Raw genomic sequence first — 18,041 nt, forward strand, 5'->3', positions numbered from 1 at the left:
AGCTGACATTGCGTGCCAGATCAAGTTGGCCTGAAGGAAAGCCTGGAACTCAAAAGAAGTAAATTGAGGACCGTTATCAGAAAAAAGGACATCAGGGAGGCCATGGGTAGCGAAGATTCCTCTCAACACCTGGATGGTCCTGGCAGTAGTAGTGAAGGAGACAGGTACAACCTCTAGCCACTTGGAATGGCTATCCACCAGGATAAAGAAGAATTGCCCCTGAAAGGGCCCAGCATAATTTAAATGTACCTTTGACCAAGGGGTTTGTGTCTCCTCCCACCTGTGTACAGGGGCCTGAGGCATTTCAGGCCATGATTGTTGGCACATCTGGCACCCATGCACCTGGGCCTCGATAGCATTATCAAGCCCCGGCCACCAAAGATGGTTGTGTGCAAGCGCTTTCATGCACACAATGCCCGGATGTCCCTCATGCAGAAGACAAGACTCTAGACCTCAGTGAGGCTGGGATAACTACTCTACTACCCCATAACAGGTACCCCTTAAATGTAGACAGTTCATGCCTTCTTTGCCAGAAGCTTTGAAATGCAGCATCTGGATATGTGTCAGGCCATCCTGACAAGACCCATGTCAGCACGCGTGTGAGCGTGCGATCTGTGGCAGTTTCTGCAGCCACGTCCTAGCATTGAGGGGAGATTCAGGCAACTCTTGAATGGAAAGAATATTAATAGCAGGAGCAGGATCTGCTTCTATTTGTTTGAGAGGTAATCTGCTGAGGCCGTCTGTGTGACCCATCTCTTTTCCCGGTTTGTGGATGAGTGTGTAATTATATGCTGACAGGAAAATTGACCATCTCAGCATATGCTGGGAAATAATTGTGTGGTGTCTGTTTGTTGAGAGTAAACAAACCCAGCAGAGGTTTATAGTCTGTATAGACCGTGAAGTGGCGGCCATATAAGAAATCATGGAATTTCTTTATGCCAGTCACTGTGGCCAAGGCTTCTCAGTCAATCTGAGCATAATTCCGCTCTGCAGATGACAGAGTGCTTGAATAGTAGGCTACAGGGACTTGTGTCCCATCAGCCTTCAGGTGGCAAATACTGCTCCCACCCCATAAGAAGATGCATCGCAGGCGATGCACACAGGCAGTTGCTCATTGAAATGTGCTAATACAGCATTTGAAGAGAGCAAGGCCTTAACCTCATTGAAACTCCTGTCATGGACTTTAGTCCACTGCCATGAAGCCTGCTTGTCTAAGAGCCTGTGTAATGGCTCTGCCACTGCAGCCTTATGTGGGAGAAATGCATGGTAAAAATGTAAGAGCCCCAAGAAAGCTTGCAGCTCACTCTTGGATGTGGGCCTTGGGGCCTGCTGAATTGCTTGAAGCTTAGATTCAGGAGGGTGGATGCCTTGAGCATCAATCCTGAAGCCTAAGAAGTCCGTGGAAGCAACTCTTATTTTTCATTTGTCTTGCTTTAATTTAAGGCCTGCTTGACGGAAATGCAACAAGACAGCCCTTAATCTTTCTCCTAGATTTTGAGATGACTCCCCAGCAATGAGGATGTCATCGAAGTAGGGACAGATTCCAGGAATACTACGAAAAGTGCGTTCCATGACACTTTGAAATATGCAAGGGACTACATTAACCCCAAACTGCAGTCTTTTAACCTTAAAGGCCCCTCTATGTGTTACAATTGTTTGGGCCTCTGCAGTTGCCTCATCAACAGGTAGCTGTTGATAGGCCTGTGCCAAATCAAGTTTTGCAAAAAGGCGGCCCCCCCCTTTGAGGGAGGCCAGAATGTGGCTCACCACAGGCACTGGATATGCGTGCTGTTGCAACGCTTTATTCAGTGTTCACTTATAGTCTGAGCATATGCAGACTTTTCCATTAGCCTTTAAAGGCGTAACAATGGGGGTTTCCCATGGACTAGAGTCCACAGGTTCTAAGATGCCCTGCTGGAGCAGCTTGTCCAGCTCTGCATCTATCTTGCCTTTGAGGGCAAAAGGCACCCTTCTAGGCTTGAATGGGAGGCCCCTTGTAGGAGCCAAGCTCTGAGCTAAACACATCAGCAAACTCCTTGCAGACTTCTGCAAGGCCCAACGTTTGCACACTGTGCAGCCCAGTCACTTGAATTCCAAGGGCCTCGAACCACTCAAGTCCAATAAGACTTGTGCATTCACCCCCAACTACTACCACATCTAGGAAACCCTCAAAAGCCTTACGCTGTACTTTGAGCATAGCCTCCCCTTTCACACTGACTTTGGAAGTCAGTGAGGATTAAATTCGAGGGCCTGAGTTTGACTCGAAGGCCACTACTGCTGCAAATCCTTTTGAAGGTGTCAAGTGAAATGATTGATAGAGCGGACCCTGTGTCCAACTCCATCGATAAGGGAACCCCTTGCAACTTCATGTCAATGCGAAGTTTTTTCTTAAGGGGCTTGTGTGTCCCTGTCCTCAGAATACTCCTGCACGATGCGCAGAAACCCACCCTGTGTTGGCTGGGGACCCTGGTACCTTTCTAAAGCAATTCTTCCCGAGGTTGGGCCTTCTGGCGACCCAAACAAATGGAGGCAATGTGGCCTTGCCTTCCACATGCCCTGCAGATGGCAGAGCGGAATCTGTAGTCAGCTCGCTTGTGGCGTCCTCTGCACCCGAGAAACTGAGGAAATGCTGGAGCCTTGTCTGAACGCCCTTTTGGCCTTCTTTCTGCTGGCTGGTGAAATCTGTCCACTTCCTCTTCAGGATCCGCTTCTGAATCTTCTTGAGCATCCTCTTGATGGATGGACGCAACTGCGGTAGTGCCTTTGGCGAATCGCAAGGCCTTCACAGCGCTGCCTGCTGCCTCTTCAGCTGCAACTTTGCGCAAGACATCTTGGAAGGTGACTTCAGCTTTGGCAAATATTTTTTGTTGCAGTCTCATAAGCGTTCTTCCAGGTCCTTGAACTCACAAGGCCTGGCTGCTTGTCTCAAGGCAGCAATGAATTCCTCAGCAGACTCACCAGGCTTCTGGTCTCTCTGCTCAAAAGCGTGCCTCCACGCGATCACAGATAGCTTTGGATGAAAATGGTCCTTCAACATATTCTTCAAGTCTGTGTACATTACAGACTCAAGTGGCACAGGAGCTACTAAATTTTTGGCTACGTCGAAAGTGTCCTGACCGCAGACGCACAGCAAGGTCACTGCCTTCAAGTCCTCTTCTCGAACCTGGTTAACTCGCAGGTAGTTTTGTACCCAGGCCACGTAAGAATTCCAATGCTCCGGGTGAGACACGTCGAATTCGGACAGCTGGCCGATCTTCGACATTGCTAGCTTCTCTTAGCCTCACTGCAACTTCAGCGGGGAAGAGGCCCTTTTGCCAAGCCAACCTCCAGCATTTGCATACTGGCAGGTGAGTGCAGATCTGGGTACCGACTTCCCGGCTCCAGCTCTTTTTTAGAGGCTAGATTCTTTGGTTGTCTTCTTCTTTACAGCGATCCCACCTTTGTCGCCACTTTTACATCTTGGGGTTCATGGCATTGAAGCGACACACACTCACGTTGTAACCAAGTTCTTCTTTATTCATTCCATGTTACCACTCAGTAACCCAACAGGCTCCCAGGCCTTTTATAGTTTCCCAAACAGCCTATCATAAATCTCCTTTGTTTGCGCCTTGCGCCTTTGCACAAGGCTGGCACCAACCAGTCTGGTCCCGGGCAGCTTTTGGGTTGCCCGGGACCATTTGCAACATTTCTGGGCCTGCTGACTGCCTTATCAGGCCCAAGACACAACAGTTCTATTTGCAAAGTTGATTGTATCTATATACTACTAAAATTATGTGTTTGTAAGCTTTAATTGTGAAGCAATGCATCACAAGGCAAAACTTTTTCAACTAACGTACTGCAAATGGGCTAAGTTATTGAATGCTGGTACCCATTACTTCTGTTGGAATGAAATTTTAGAAAGTTCTTGCTGCTTCAACACAGCAATTGTTCACTGCTGCCGCCATGCTGCTATGGTTATGTGATCCTAATTTACAACTTTCCTGACACTTGGCCACAAGTCAATGGGGAAGCCTAGGAAACTTTCAGGAGAAAGACAATGGAGATCACATCCTTCCAGAAAAGCTTGCAGGGGAGAAAGTCAATAGGGAACCTTGCAGGGAATGTTTCAAGTTGCTCAGGTAAGTCTCCTGCACCCACAGAATCTCTGCCAGTCCCTCTGTGCTCACAAATACATCTGAAAAGATGACCCAACAGGTGAACAGTTGTCAAGTTTATAAATAAAAATGAAGGTGTTAAATCAAAGGATTCATTCAAGAAGTGAATTTTGAAGAGAAATTTGAAAAAAAAGACAGGTATAGTGGTCTCCATATGTTTAACTATGACACAAAGCATACAACCTGGTTATATGTTAATCCATTCCTGCAGTTTATTCTTTTGAAAAGTGTTCCAAATGGCTTCTGTCTCAAGCTTATAGAATCATTTTCATTTCCAAAGCTCAACAACTTCAGTGTACTAAAAATCTTATATCCATGTTCTTTAACTAGACTGAACCTTTCCTTCTGTTGATTATTGTACTGACCCTTTTCTGGGGAGAGGCAGGGAGAGGTATCAGCAGACAAATGCAGGACCCACCAAAGGAGTACAATAGACTAATTTATTCACATCTAACTTTTTAAATTCTCATGGATAAGGCTGGTGTTTTCCTTTTACCATAGTTATTTTATGCACAAAATTTACACCAGCTTTCTCTAACTTGGTACTCTCCAGCTGTGTTAGATAATCCCTTAGAGCAGGAGTCCCCAATCCCCAGTCCACAGACTGATACCAGTCTGTGGCCCATTGGGAATCGGTCTGTGCAAGCAGCAGGCAAGTGCTTGAAGCTCCATTTGTGCCAGTGGTGGGTGCGCACACCCCCACTGCTGTTTCTGCTGCCTCTGCCACTACCGGTCCACAGAAAGTTTGGGGACCACTACCTTAGAATACTGGCTATTGTTAGACACACGAACTTAATTTATATAAAAATTTAACTACTATAGTCCAGTCCATACAGATGGTCTTCAACCTATGACCCAACTGGGAGCAGAAAATCTGTAGTTAATGGTATGGTCATTAAGTGAGACATAATGTGACTACACCTGATTTTACAACCATTTTTGCCAAAGTCATTAACAAATCACTGTAGTTGTTTAAGTAAGCATCATATGATCCTGATTTGCAACCTACAAACTTCCCTATTGACTTTACTTGTTGGAGCCACCTGGGATGGTTGCAAATGGCAATCACATGACCATAGGGATACTGCAATGGTTGTAAACATGTAAATATTGTAAATGCTCATAAGTTACTTTTTTCAGCATGTCATAACTTTGAATGACCTATAAACAAATTGTTGTAAGTCGAGGAATACCTGTATTTAGCACGAGAACAAATCCTATTGAACATGTGGAACTTACTTCTAAATAGACATGTATAAGGTTACATAGTAAGGAAATATTTTGAATCCTAGGTGGTAGAAGATTCTGCGGGAACGGAACCTACATTGAACAAAGATGATCTGGATTCACTCTTGGGGGAGGTAAATCAAGTAAATAATTATGTAGGTTTATTTGTTTGGCTCTGTAAAATATCTAATGTAGAATTTATAATGCGTCTGCAGGCTTCAGCAAAAATCAAATCCTTCTTGGTAATATTCAGCATTTGGTACACTAGTTTTAATCTCAACACTTTTAACAAATTCAGCCACAAAATGATTTGAAAATTTCTGGAAAAAATGGCAGATCAGAATTGGATGTGGTTTTACCCTGTACAGGAACAGTGAATCCATTTTTTAAAAGTGTAAAAATAGTTTTACAATTCCCTTTATTGTATAATCTATTCCTATGAATTATGTTCTTTCTATATTCAGATTCTGATTGTTTTATTTTCTCTATGATCTTCCAGAATACATTTGATGGGATTTTGCATTGGGCATTCCAGAGCATGCCTCGTTCATTACCAGGCACCCAAGGATTTTTCTCATAATAGTCTAGGTGGCAGTATTTTTCAATAATTTCTAATTCCAATGCTATTTTTTAATACCATGAGATATAATCTCATTTGTCTACAGTTCAACATTATGTTCAAATTATGATTTTACATTTTATATATTTTAATGTCATATTTATACCAATACAGTTGTTCTCTTAAATATGCTGATTTTTAATTGACAGAATGTACTGATAATCCTTGTTTAGTGACTATCTTATTTTGTAACTATTTACAGTTACAATGATGATGAAAAAGTACTTTCAGACCAATCTTTGCATTTATAACCTTCACACATCTGTAAAGCACAAAAAAAAGCTGAAGTAACATCATAAGCACAGCTACAATTTCATTTAGTGATCGCTTTGCTTAACAATCAAGTCCCAATTGTGGTAACTAAACTAGAATTACCTGCCTATTGTTAATTCTGTAACTGAACAGATCAATACATTAATTTTTCAATTAATCTCTCACATGTTGGCATGATAGTAGTATCATAGTAAAACATTCAGAAAATCTGTAGTTGGTGCTGGAATTCCCAGGGACTTAATTTATCTTCTGTGGGAGAAGGGTTGGAGACAGCTCAAGAATTCTTAATGACTATGAGAGCCAAAGATCTGTATGTGATATAAGGGGCCAATACATTACTCACTTTAGATGTGGTTTTTATCTTGGGGCAGCCAATGTGATCTATAATTTTAGGACATTGATATTATGCTTTGCCATGGTCAAAAAAACTTCTTGATTACTATAAAGTGCTTACTGAACGTTTTATTATTAATTCAGCATGCCATAACTTGATAAGAAAGATCTGGTGCCATATCACTCATGAAATAGATGTGCCTATCTTACTGATCTGCCCCAGGCATATAATGGAGTTTCAGTGTGATAGCTGGGGTTTCAGTATTTTCATCTAGTTACTTAGGCAGTCAGGGCTTTGGAACAGGTGGGCTGTAATGTACCCTAAAACTACCAGATTTGCTAGTTCTAATATAGAGAAGTAAACAAATTAAACTTTTGCTGTCAGCTATATCTGTGCTTTAAAATAATAATCTTGTACATGCTCAATTGAAAAAGTATAGAAGGGAGTTCGTGAGTTGTATTTCATTATTATTTGTTATACTTCATCTTGCTATTGTTACAAAATTTTGCAAAGCCAGTAAACTGGTTTTGATAAGCAGGGAGGGAAATGGACAGTTATGAAATATAAATAAATAATCTTAAGTAGGAAAAAAACCCTACTTAATAATTAATATAAAACTTCAGCAATAGTTGTATTCTTTAGTTTGAAGAAAGATGAAGGAAGAACAAGTAAAAGAAACAATGATAACATGGGCAAAGAACTTTGGATATAATATAGAATTAGAAGTTTGGCAAAAGTTATGGGAAAGAAATATTAAATTAACTAAAGCAGTGGCATATAAAGAAAACTTATATAAAATGTTTTACAGATGGTATAGGACAGTGGTGGCGAACCTATGGCACGCGTGCCAGAGGCAGCACTCAGAGCCCTCTCTGTGGGCATGCGCACCATGCCCCAGAGATGGCAACCGTCCCTCTTCAACCAGCTGCCTGCTAATTCGCCGAGGTCCCACATGGCCAGATGCATCCCAGCATGGCTGGTTTTCCTCCCTCCCATCCCATCCCTCCTGGCCTCGCATGCTTTCCTTTTACCAGGCACGACCCACTGCATCAGTTCCTCAGCTGTCAGCCGGCCAGCCAGTTCAGGCGGCTTCTCTGAACTGCTGGCGGTGGGCTGTGGAGCCCCAGAGTGCACTGATCAAGGGTCTGGCAGGCTGTGGCTGCTGATGGACACTGTTGGCCCCCCATGCACTCGCTGGCCTCTGTGTGCGGGGCCAGATGGTGTCAGGCAGCAGCCGCCTCAGCCCCTGCCTCACCTTGCCCTGCGACAATGGTACCCCCGCCCTGCCTCGCTTTGTCTTGCCTCACCCCACAGAATGAGCCTCCTGCCCACTGCCCCATCTGCCAGAGACCCCTTGGTCTCACAAACTCCATTTTCTTGCAGCAGAAGAGAAACACGTCAGAGCTGGAAAGCAGGTTAGCAAAGAAATGTTTTGGGAAGAGGGAGGAGTTGCACTGGGAGGAGAAGCGGCAGGAAATGGGGCTGCCATTTCCAGAAGGGAAAAGGGAGACGCGGGGCAATGCAGGGCAGCAAGCAAGTGCTGTTCTCTGCTCTGCATCCCTGCGCAGAGCCGCTGCGTTCTTCATTCTCCGTGATACAGGCAACAAAGGGCTGGTGGAGGGAGGCAGCAGGGGAGATTTGTGCTGCCCGGTCAAGGTGCAAGCCACAGGAGAGTTGGCGGAGGACAAGGAGGTAGCAGCTGTGCCTGGGCAGGTGTTCTGTGGGGCAAAGCTTAAAGAAAACCCCTCCAGTGGCACACAGTGGCACACAGCGGCAGCGGATCCGTTCACTGTCACTCCCCTGGCTCTGAAATGGTGGAGGGCGACTGGGCCTACCCTGGCCATCCCATCCTCCATAGCATGGCAGTCCTGCTTGGGAAGGGAATGAAAGTTTGCCGATCAAGGGGCTGAGTTCCGGCATCTTTTTTCTTACAAAAAAGCACTGCCCGTGAGGGTATTTTAAGATTTTCTGTTAATAACATATACACAATCTATACAGCATTTATTTCCACTTTCTCTGATGTAGCAAGAAGTAGGATAGTTCTAGGGTAACTTTGCAGGAATAGCACTTGGCTGAAGACTGTACTGAAACAAAAAAACGATAATTATCAGTTCATGTAAATTCATGAAGGAGGGGCAAAATTCTCAGCGACACATATTCTAACAAGATGGAAATTTCTTCTAATTAATGGTTCTCTGCTATCTATGTCCTTCAGGATTATAGACTGAAATAATCTTTTGTGCAATCTGAAATGATGTCTATAGAAATTCTCAATCATCCAGGGCATGGTTGTCCCAAAAATGCTTTTCCAAAAGGCAACTGGACTTTCTTTTTTTTTTCCTTGAAAGTTTCCCTTTTCATCCAAGAAGCTTCTTCAGTTCTGATGAGAAGCGAAATGTTTTGAAGGGAAAAAACCAAGAAATTCCAGTTGCCTTTTGGAAAAGCACCTTTAGGACAATCTGAAATGATGCTGAACCAGATAAATATATTTTAAATCTGAATTACCTCTGAATACATTTCTTATTGATAAACAACCTGTACTAGATAATCAAATAATACACAACCTTTCTATAACCCCTTGCTCCATACCTACCAGCTGGGTAATACATCAGAAGCCTTGTTTACATACTTTTCAATAGCAAAAGCTCTCTGTATAATTTAAGGGAAAAAATCATATACCAGAACAACAGTCTATATGGTATAACAAATAGGGTTGCAACACCTAGGAAAATAAAACAATAACTACGGAATGTTTATAATGGTAGATATTTGTAGAAATATCATTAAATCAAACATTGCCACCTTAACCCTAACCCATAAAAAGATGTAGAAATAAGATATTGCATACACATGCTACATGAATAACCACATGTTTTCTAGATAACCTTCCCCTTTGACTCATAAGTGTGTTGTAAACTTGCATTTTTAAAAACAGAGCATAGAATAATCCAGCAGAGGGCAACACCAGTCTTTCAAATTTCAAATTCATACACTAAATCTGAAAACTTAATGTTTCCTGTAATGTTATGTTCACTTGCTTCTAGTGACAAGAGAAATTACAGATGAACTGATAATTTCTAAGAAAAACATCAGAACAAAGCCTGTTTGTAACATCTTGTATTTCATTTTTTAAAAAATATGCTATTTCACCACTGTTTATATATTACTTTGGTATAATTTTTTATGTCACAATTTTTGGTTCAGAAAACTTGAGCAGCCTAATCAATTTTTACATCAAATAATTGATCATCTGTAGACTCTGTCTCTTATTTTAATATAGGTTAAATTGTTATGTTGGATTTTGTTTTTTAGTCTGACTTGTAAGAGTTCAATCTTATGCATTAAAAAGAGAGAAACTACAGGATCTGGACTTACTAGCAGTGGTGGGATTCTAATATGTGAAAACCAGTTCTCTGTGTGGATGCCGCTTCCAGAAGTCCATTCTGGGCCTGGGCAACAAAAAATTAGCTCCCGGTTCTGCCGAAGTGGTGTGAACTGGCTGAATCCCACCACTACTTACTAGGTACTGTATCTTTTCTTTTCTATTGCCTGTTTCCTGGATGTAGCTATCAGCAAGGACACTGAATAATAAAGTTGCAATCCCAAATAACCAATAGATACTTTAGGGTATTTCCAGAAATACCATGTAGACATATATGGCACTAATAAAGACATACTGTCATGCCCACCTTTCATACTCTGGTGTCCTGCCATCATGCTGAGGGGGGAGGGGGGATGGCATACTTGGGATTTTTTACTTCTACTGTTCACTTGGGAATTAGGGAGGGGGATTATCTTCAGAGTTGGGACGCGCTCCTTCCCAGATGGTTTTTGCCAGGTTCTAAGGCCGTGGCACCTTGAGTGTGACCTGTTATCTGCCTCGCACCTCAGCGTTCTCAATCATCTTGTTGGCATTACATTGGCTGCCAGTGGACTGGTCAGGAGGGTTGGGATTGGGATACCAAACAAATTGCTTTGCGCAGGACTTTCAGATTCCACTTGACTTTACTGCATCCATTTTTTCTCAGTAAAAGTTCTTTTGATTCAACTCGATGGATTCAAGAGTCTTACTTTCCTGAGGGAGCCCACTGGGGCAGGTTTGATGCATACCTCCATATACATAATTATTTGCAAATTTGCAAAAAAAATCATCTGTTTTCATTTTGACAATGTGTACATCATTCACGGCAAGCATTATATTGTAATACTTCTGTAAGAAACCATTTTGTAACTAGCATTTTAGTATAAACAGCATTTTAGATTTTAATTTTTCCTAAGCAGATAAATGGAGATTCCCTGTAATTTTCAGTAATATTTAAAAGGTTTCAAGATTTTTGAAAGATCTGTCCCAGTGGAAATCAGGAAAGATTTGGGCCCTTGCAGGAGAAACAGCCGCTGAGCCTTCAGGGGAAGAAAAGAGACACTCTAGAACAGGACATAGGATTATGATTCTCTAAAGGGCAGAGAAAATGTAGTGTTGGCTATGAGAAGACAAAGAGATAACATTCTGATAATGTTCTTTTTAGTCAATGAAGATCAATTGGAAAAAAAACAAATGATATTGAAAATGAATTGATTAGCTATACCCATTGTCAATACTTATATGAGAAGTTTGGACTCTAGAATTATGGTGTAAGTTACCTGGACTATGACTTGTTGACATACTGGAATTATTGAAATTAAATTAAATATAGAGAACAGCTAGTAGGAAAAGGTCACAGCTGTCAATGGTTTTCTCATTTACACTTATCAAAAATATTCAAAATAGACGAAAAGAGTTATGGAACAAAGTAGGATAGAATTTAAAGTACAATTCTGCACTGATGATGGACATGCAATTGCTAAAATGTATAAACTTTTGTTGAATTTTGAAATAGTACGAACAGATTAAAGAATATATGATAAAGTGGGCTAAGAATTTTGTTATAATATACAATGAATCAATGGAAAATATGTGGCTAAAAGGATTGAAATTTATATTATATTATGATCTTAAAGAGAATGTTTATAAAATGATATACTGTTGGTACAGGATATGAGATTATCTAAAATGTATAAAAGCACTTCAAATATATGTTGGAAATATGAACATGAACATGTACAAAAGCTAAAAAAAATTGGATTCAAATATATACATTGATACTTTGGCCACCTAATGAGAAGGAAGGACTCACTGGAGAAGGGCCTAATGCTGGGAAATATTGAGGGCAATAGAAGACTGGGATGACAGAGAATGAGGTGGCTGGATGGAATAGGCGTGAACTTAAATGGACTCCAGAAGACCTGGAGGAACGTTGTCCATGGGGTCGCGATGGGTCGGACACAACTTCACAATTAACAAGATTTTAAATAAATATTCAATTGAAGAGAGAACTTTTCCTTTTAGGGTTGATGGATACAGTTAGAAAAGATACATATAAGATTATTTCAATATATGACTATTTGTATTGCAGCAAGATTATTATATGAATAAAAATTGAATGATTTCATACTATTGTACTCGCTGTGGAGGAATGTTTGGTGAAATTGATAGATCTTGCTGAGATAAACTGATTTCGACTTCTTGAGTTAAAGGAAAGACAATGTCTATATTTATTGGTGACTGGAAACTCCTCATGGACTTTTTGTGTAAAAATGAAAAACTTCTGATTTATGGTTTTGATGATTAGATAGGATAGATTATGGAAAGCTGCAACTTCAGAGTTGTATGAGGCAACTTTAGAGATACATTTGAAAGAGATCTTGGAATAATAGTTGATAGTAAACTAAGTCAGAAGGCAAATTCAATTTTAGGGGACATCCAACTATAGTTTCTAACTAATTTAAGTAATAATCTACGTCATTTTTTCTTAAAGTGTGATTTGAGCACCTCTGAGGATTCTCCAAATCCCTCTCAGTGGTCTAGGAAATCAAAATTAATTGCCAGATATTGACAATATTTGCAAAAATGTAAAAACAATATCACTATTCTCATTTTTTGTTAAAATGTTTTTTCATGAAAAATATTTTATATAATATATAAAGCGTTATTATAGTTGTTATATAATTTAAATAAATATGAAATTTATTTAAATTTATCAATGCACCAATTTTAATTTTAATATGGTAAATATCAATAAATTTAATCCATACAAACAAAACCTCTTTTGTGATCCACCATAATATTTAAAATTGGGAAGGAATGCTTGGAGCAAAACATTAAGAAACATTGTTCTACATTATTCTATGTTAGTCAGGCCCTTCAATGTGCATTCTTTCCAATTCTGGGCACCACACTTTTAGTAGGATTCAAACCAAAAATAATAATTTTAGAATTGTCTGAGTGAGGATATACTGACCTGTTCCCACAGCTTCTTCAGAACTTGGAATAAAAACTGATAATTAAGAAAGAAATATTTATAATTTGTTCAATGTCAAATAGTACGAATAGCTAAATCTGTTCCTAACTATGTCATTTGTACAGGGATAATGATGGAATGCAATTTATTATTAAATATCTGGGCTACACTGACTATAATATTTTTGATTAGAATGAGTGTGGTCTTCAATTTGAGCATGATATGACCATACACTACATTAATTATTAACAGTTGGGAAGCGATGCATCACCCCAAATATGCAACCAAATATATCCTGAAAAAATGTGGCACTAAATGCACAGGAAATAAAAACATAAATGTATGAATTACAATAAAAACCAATAATTTGGAGTCAAGGAACCTTGCTTTATTGTACCCTAGAAGAAGTAATATATCTGACCAAGCTCATAATGTTTTGGATACTTTGAAGATTATACTATATGATGATTGAAATATATATTATTATTTATTGTTTACAGTAGGTCTGTAGAAAAAGATCTCAAGTCCATTTTGGGATTATATTTTGGGCTGTAGAATGCTCTGTAGAATGCATATGATTATTTACCCCAGCCTAAAGAGGAATCAGTGATTCCATTATTCTAGTGACACACTCCAAAAAATACAACACTTGCAGCAATTACCACAGTGCTTATCAAAAAGAGTGCTATAGGTAAAGTGCAATATCACATCAAACTTCAGGTTGTTGCCAGAGCAAGAATACCAGTTTTGACCTAGTGTCATTCATATTTGCAGAATTTTCATATTTTTTTATAAGACTTTGGCTACTGATTGTCCATTTTTTGCCAATTGGCCCATAAAACATTATCATTTTTATTATCATTTTTGTTTTATTAAACTTGGTAAAAGGAGTTATACAAAGCAAACCCGCTTTACATGACAATTAAGAAGTTGGGGGAAGGTTTGGAGAATTAAAATCTCAATATTTACACACATACATATCCACACATAGTCCCTGTACCCAAGAAACAGAAGCAGGTTCTCCAATAATTTGACAAAGTTATTAATACTTGGCTCATTGGCAGAACAACACAAGGGTTAACTAGCTGATTTTAGCCTCAGCTGGAGATAGAACCACATCCTCACTGTTACCATTACATGATGATTCATTAACCACTGTTAGGCACAAATGTGAACTGAATAGCTAAAAATCGAACAATTTCCTCCTCAATTCTCCACTTTTTAATTGGCTGAAACTATCCTCATGCTAAGACATTCAGTAAAGTTATTACCACATTTCATTCTATATTGCTATTATCACCCCATCCCCAAAAGTGCAAGTGCAAGAAAGATGCTGCAAATAGTTTGCAACCAACGATTAAATGAACACAAAGAATAAAAAGATGATCAGAATCCAAAGGTAATTAAAATAACATCTTTTGGCATAAAGGCTGTGCTTTCTTAATAACCCTAGAAGCAGGGAACATTGTTGTTATTCAGTGCTTATTCTTCTTCACGTATTCCAGGTAAGCCTTGTGTGCATGTGCTCACTCAGTTTAGAACTACCAGTAAGCCTTCAAAACTATACTTCAGGCAATGGCTATGTCTATTCTTTTCTTATACTTCTCTGACCCTTCTGCTTATGCCCTTATAAATACATAAAGTCTTAACATAGACTTTACTTAAGGGCTCATTTAACAAAACTCTTTTATTATGTGGAGCAAGCAAAGAAAAAGAGTTAAAATATGCTCCTTTGGAATTTCCACTCCTTTGGAATTTTTCTCCGTCTGGATTTCCTCAAGATCAACATTATTTATGATGAAAAGCAGTGCTTTGGGGCTAGAAAAGAAAACTAGTACGAATACTAGGAAGGGAAACCTGTATCTGAATACTTGGTATGTTTTGCTGTGTGAGCTTTTCTGATACTTAGCTCTTATTTTCAGGAATTCTGGTTATCTTAACAAAAATAAGCATCTCAAGCAGTATCGTGGACAAGCTTCGCCATTATAGTTTGAAGCAGACACTTAACAATATTCTGCATAAAGGCATTACTTTCTACAAATTCTGACTGACTAGCTACTTTTTTTTAGGAAAAAATGTACTTCAGAAAATTTAGTGGCTTATCAGATTGATTTTTTTGTGGCAAAGATAGAATAAAAACATAAGCAAGGTTATGGTTACTATACTGTCATATAGAAAAGAAAATATTTGATTTATTCTGGAAGATAGAAAGTCAAAACATAGTGTTAATAATGTTAAATTCGTGACTTCATTCTAGATTATTTTAGATCTCAGGAAAAATGTGAGAGATGTGCCTTCTAAATTTAAGGAAGTTCCCTCCTGGGATAGACAAATTGCAAGCTCTTCTTTGAAAAATATAATAGGAGCCATTTAGGCTGAGGTCAGTTCCCTGCTTAGTGCAAAAATTCACATTAAAACATCTCCATAGATGTTTTAGAAAACATAAAGCTTTTCTCTAATATCTGAAGCATATTATTTTTTTTCAACAACTATAGTACATTATCTATAACAAGATTGTTTTCATCTCTCTCTTAACAAAATTATAACATTTTATTCTAGATCAGCTGATAATCATTGTTCTCTAGTCACAATAATCTCCCCATGAAAAGTTACATTGGAAAAATTAAAGAAAACCTATCCTCTGACGTTCTTTACCTATCCTGTGTGCTCTTAAAGAAAAGGATGGTGAAACTTTTTATTAAATAACTTAATAAAAATCTAAGGAATTTAGGAAAATCTAAGTTACGTGCCTTCCTCAAGACCAACATTATTTATGATGAAAAGCGGTGCTTTGGGGCTAGAAAAGAAAACTAGTACAATTACTAAGAAGGGATTGCTTAATATCAACTTCACATGAAACAATTTAATTAGTAATAATTTAAAAGTGCAGAGATTTTACACATAAACACACATATTCTAGAATGGTAATCATTCTGGATTAACATGTAAAAACCTGAATTACAAAAAGAGCATTCTTAAAAGAATGCTTTCTCACTTTTTCAACATTTGTTCTAGTTAGATTTTTAATTATTTTCCTAAGTAGTGATATGGAACAAAACTTTGATGGTAATTTTTGAGCTAAAAATAAGCTTCACAATAAAGGTTATTAAAGCTATTGATGGTAATTTTTGAGCTAAAAATAAGCTTCACAATAAAGGTTATTAAAGCTATCACTTACTTTACACTGTTATTAGAGCATGTATAAACTGCACAACCTGTGCAGTTTATGCAATTTCCTTTCCTCCCATAATCTCTGCACATGCCTGCAAAAGCAGAAGTAGGGACTAGAATATTCTACTATACAAATTCTACATGTATAGTGTTAGCTCCCATCCTAATTATTCGCAATAATGTTCATTTTTCCATAGTAAAGTATAAGCTAAAAGGACAAGCACCTTTAAAAGTCTATAAAAATAGCAGTTCTCTCTGTTATCTCTTTCTTTCTGCATCATTTGGGATTACGAAGCCTAATTTCAAAAGGATTAAAAGGGAAACAACCTTCTCTTCCTTATCAGTAGCACACAGAAAACATGGTTGTTGTTTTTATTACTATTATATCCTACACTTGTAAAATTACGCAAAATGTTACATTCAGAACAAGGAAAGACATCATATAAAATAGAACAGCATTAAAGCACAAATAGGACATGATTGGTTCTTCTAATGCAGTGGTTCTCAACCTTTTAATGCCGTGACCCCCAACTGGTCGTAAGTTGAGGACTACTCAACTGGTGCAGCACTGTTTGCAAAATGGGACTTTTGGCAGGCTCAGCAGGGCAGAGACAGCCTGGACAATTCCTACTGGCTTTTGAAAGCCAATAGAATTAGACTCTATTCAAGAGAGTCTATTCTATTGGCTTTCAAAAGCCATAGAATAAAAGGGAGTAGCACAGCTAAGGAAAAGGGGAAAAAAAATGGCAGACTGCGTTGTTTGGCGACCCCCGTGAAATGGTCGTTCGACCCCAAATGGGGTCCCGACCCACAGGTTGAGAACCACTGTTCTAATGTGTGACAAATAGCTCAAAGGGAAGAAAGACAAATACATTTTGAACAGTCTTATGTATGTTATTACAATGGGCCTTAGTTTGAAGTTTCAATTTAATAGTAATATTGCTACCTGAGACACAAATCGAACAAGTTCAGTGAAATTTAAATGCCAATGCATCAAATTGCAATCTTAATACCCGACTCCTAAGATTAACAAAAAGTAAAATGTCAATGGTTTCTATGCATGTTTATTAATTTTTTACACCAGTACTATGTACAACTTGTAGAGGGGAAAGTGCCAGATATCTTAAAAATAACTGTGGGCTGTAAAGGAATAGCTAATCAACTATTTGATCTTTTTTGATGACAGCAGTGGATTCATTTTTTTCCCAAGACACCAGTGGGCCACTCAAGACTGCTTGACAGGTTAACGTGCTGTGCTTGCTTTCCACTGATCTACATGCCCGTCTAAAACATCTACAACTGTAAATCCCATATTATACATCTTTACCTGGTGGTAACTTCCAGTGAATTCATTCTGCGTGTAAAATTACTCTATTTTGCTTTATCGCCAGATATATGCATATGTCAGAAGCCAATATTATCTATATATCTAAACATACACAATTCACTAAAGATGCCATCTATAGAATATTAGAACAAAAATAGAGCCATAGTTCAGCTTTGTGCTGACAGATTGGCAATGATATATCTGATTAGTTTCTGACATAACACTTTAATCAGGGGTGAATATAGTGAAGTTATAGCTGTGGGCTCTTTGGGATGTAGACCAAAAATGATGACATAACAAGAGCATTTATTTTCTAAGAAAAAAATATTCCATCATTATACTGAATGGCTGATGTTGAAGCCAACAGGCATTTTGGCAGCAGGTTTCCTATTCCACTTGATTTAAAAAGTGTTGGCATATTGCAAAATGAAATGCAAACCTGGCATTTACTTCCAAGTATGTTTCAGAGACCCATAAGTTTTCCAAAGGAATAAAAATGGATAACTGCAGGCTAGTGCTTTGTTTGGAAATGTTCCCAGATACACTGAAAAAGGACAATGCAAACATGAGGAAGAGGGACTGCTGTACTACTGGTTGC

Source organism: Crotalus tigris, unplaced genomic scaffold (genome assembly GCF_016545835.1).
Source record: "Crotalus tigris isolate CLP2741 ecotype Arizona unplaced genomic scaffold, ASM1654583v1 scf7180000018053.2689490, whole genome shotgun sequence".
NCBI classification, from domain to species: domain Eukaryota; kingdom Metazoa; phylum Chordata; class Lepidosauria; order Squamata; family Viperidae; genus Crotalus; species Crotalus tigris.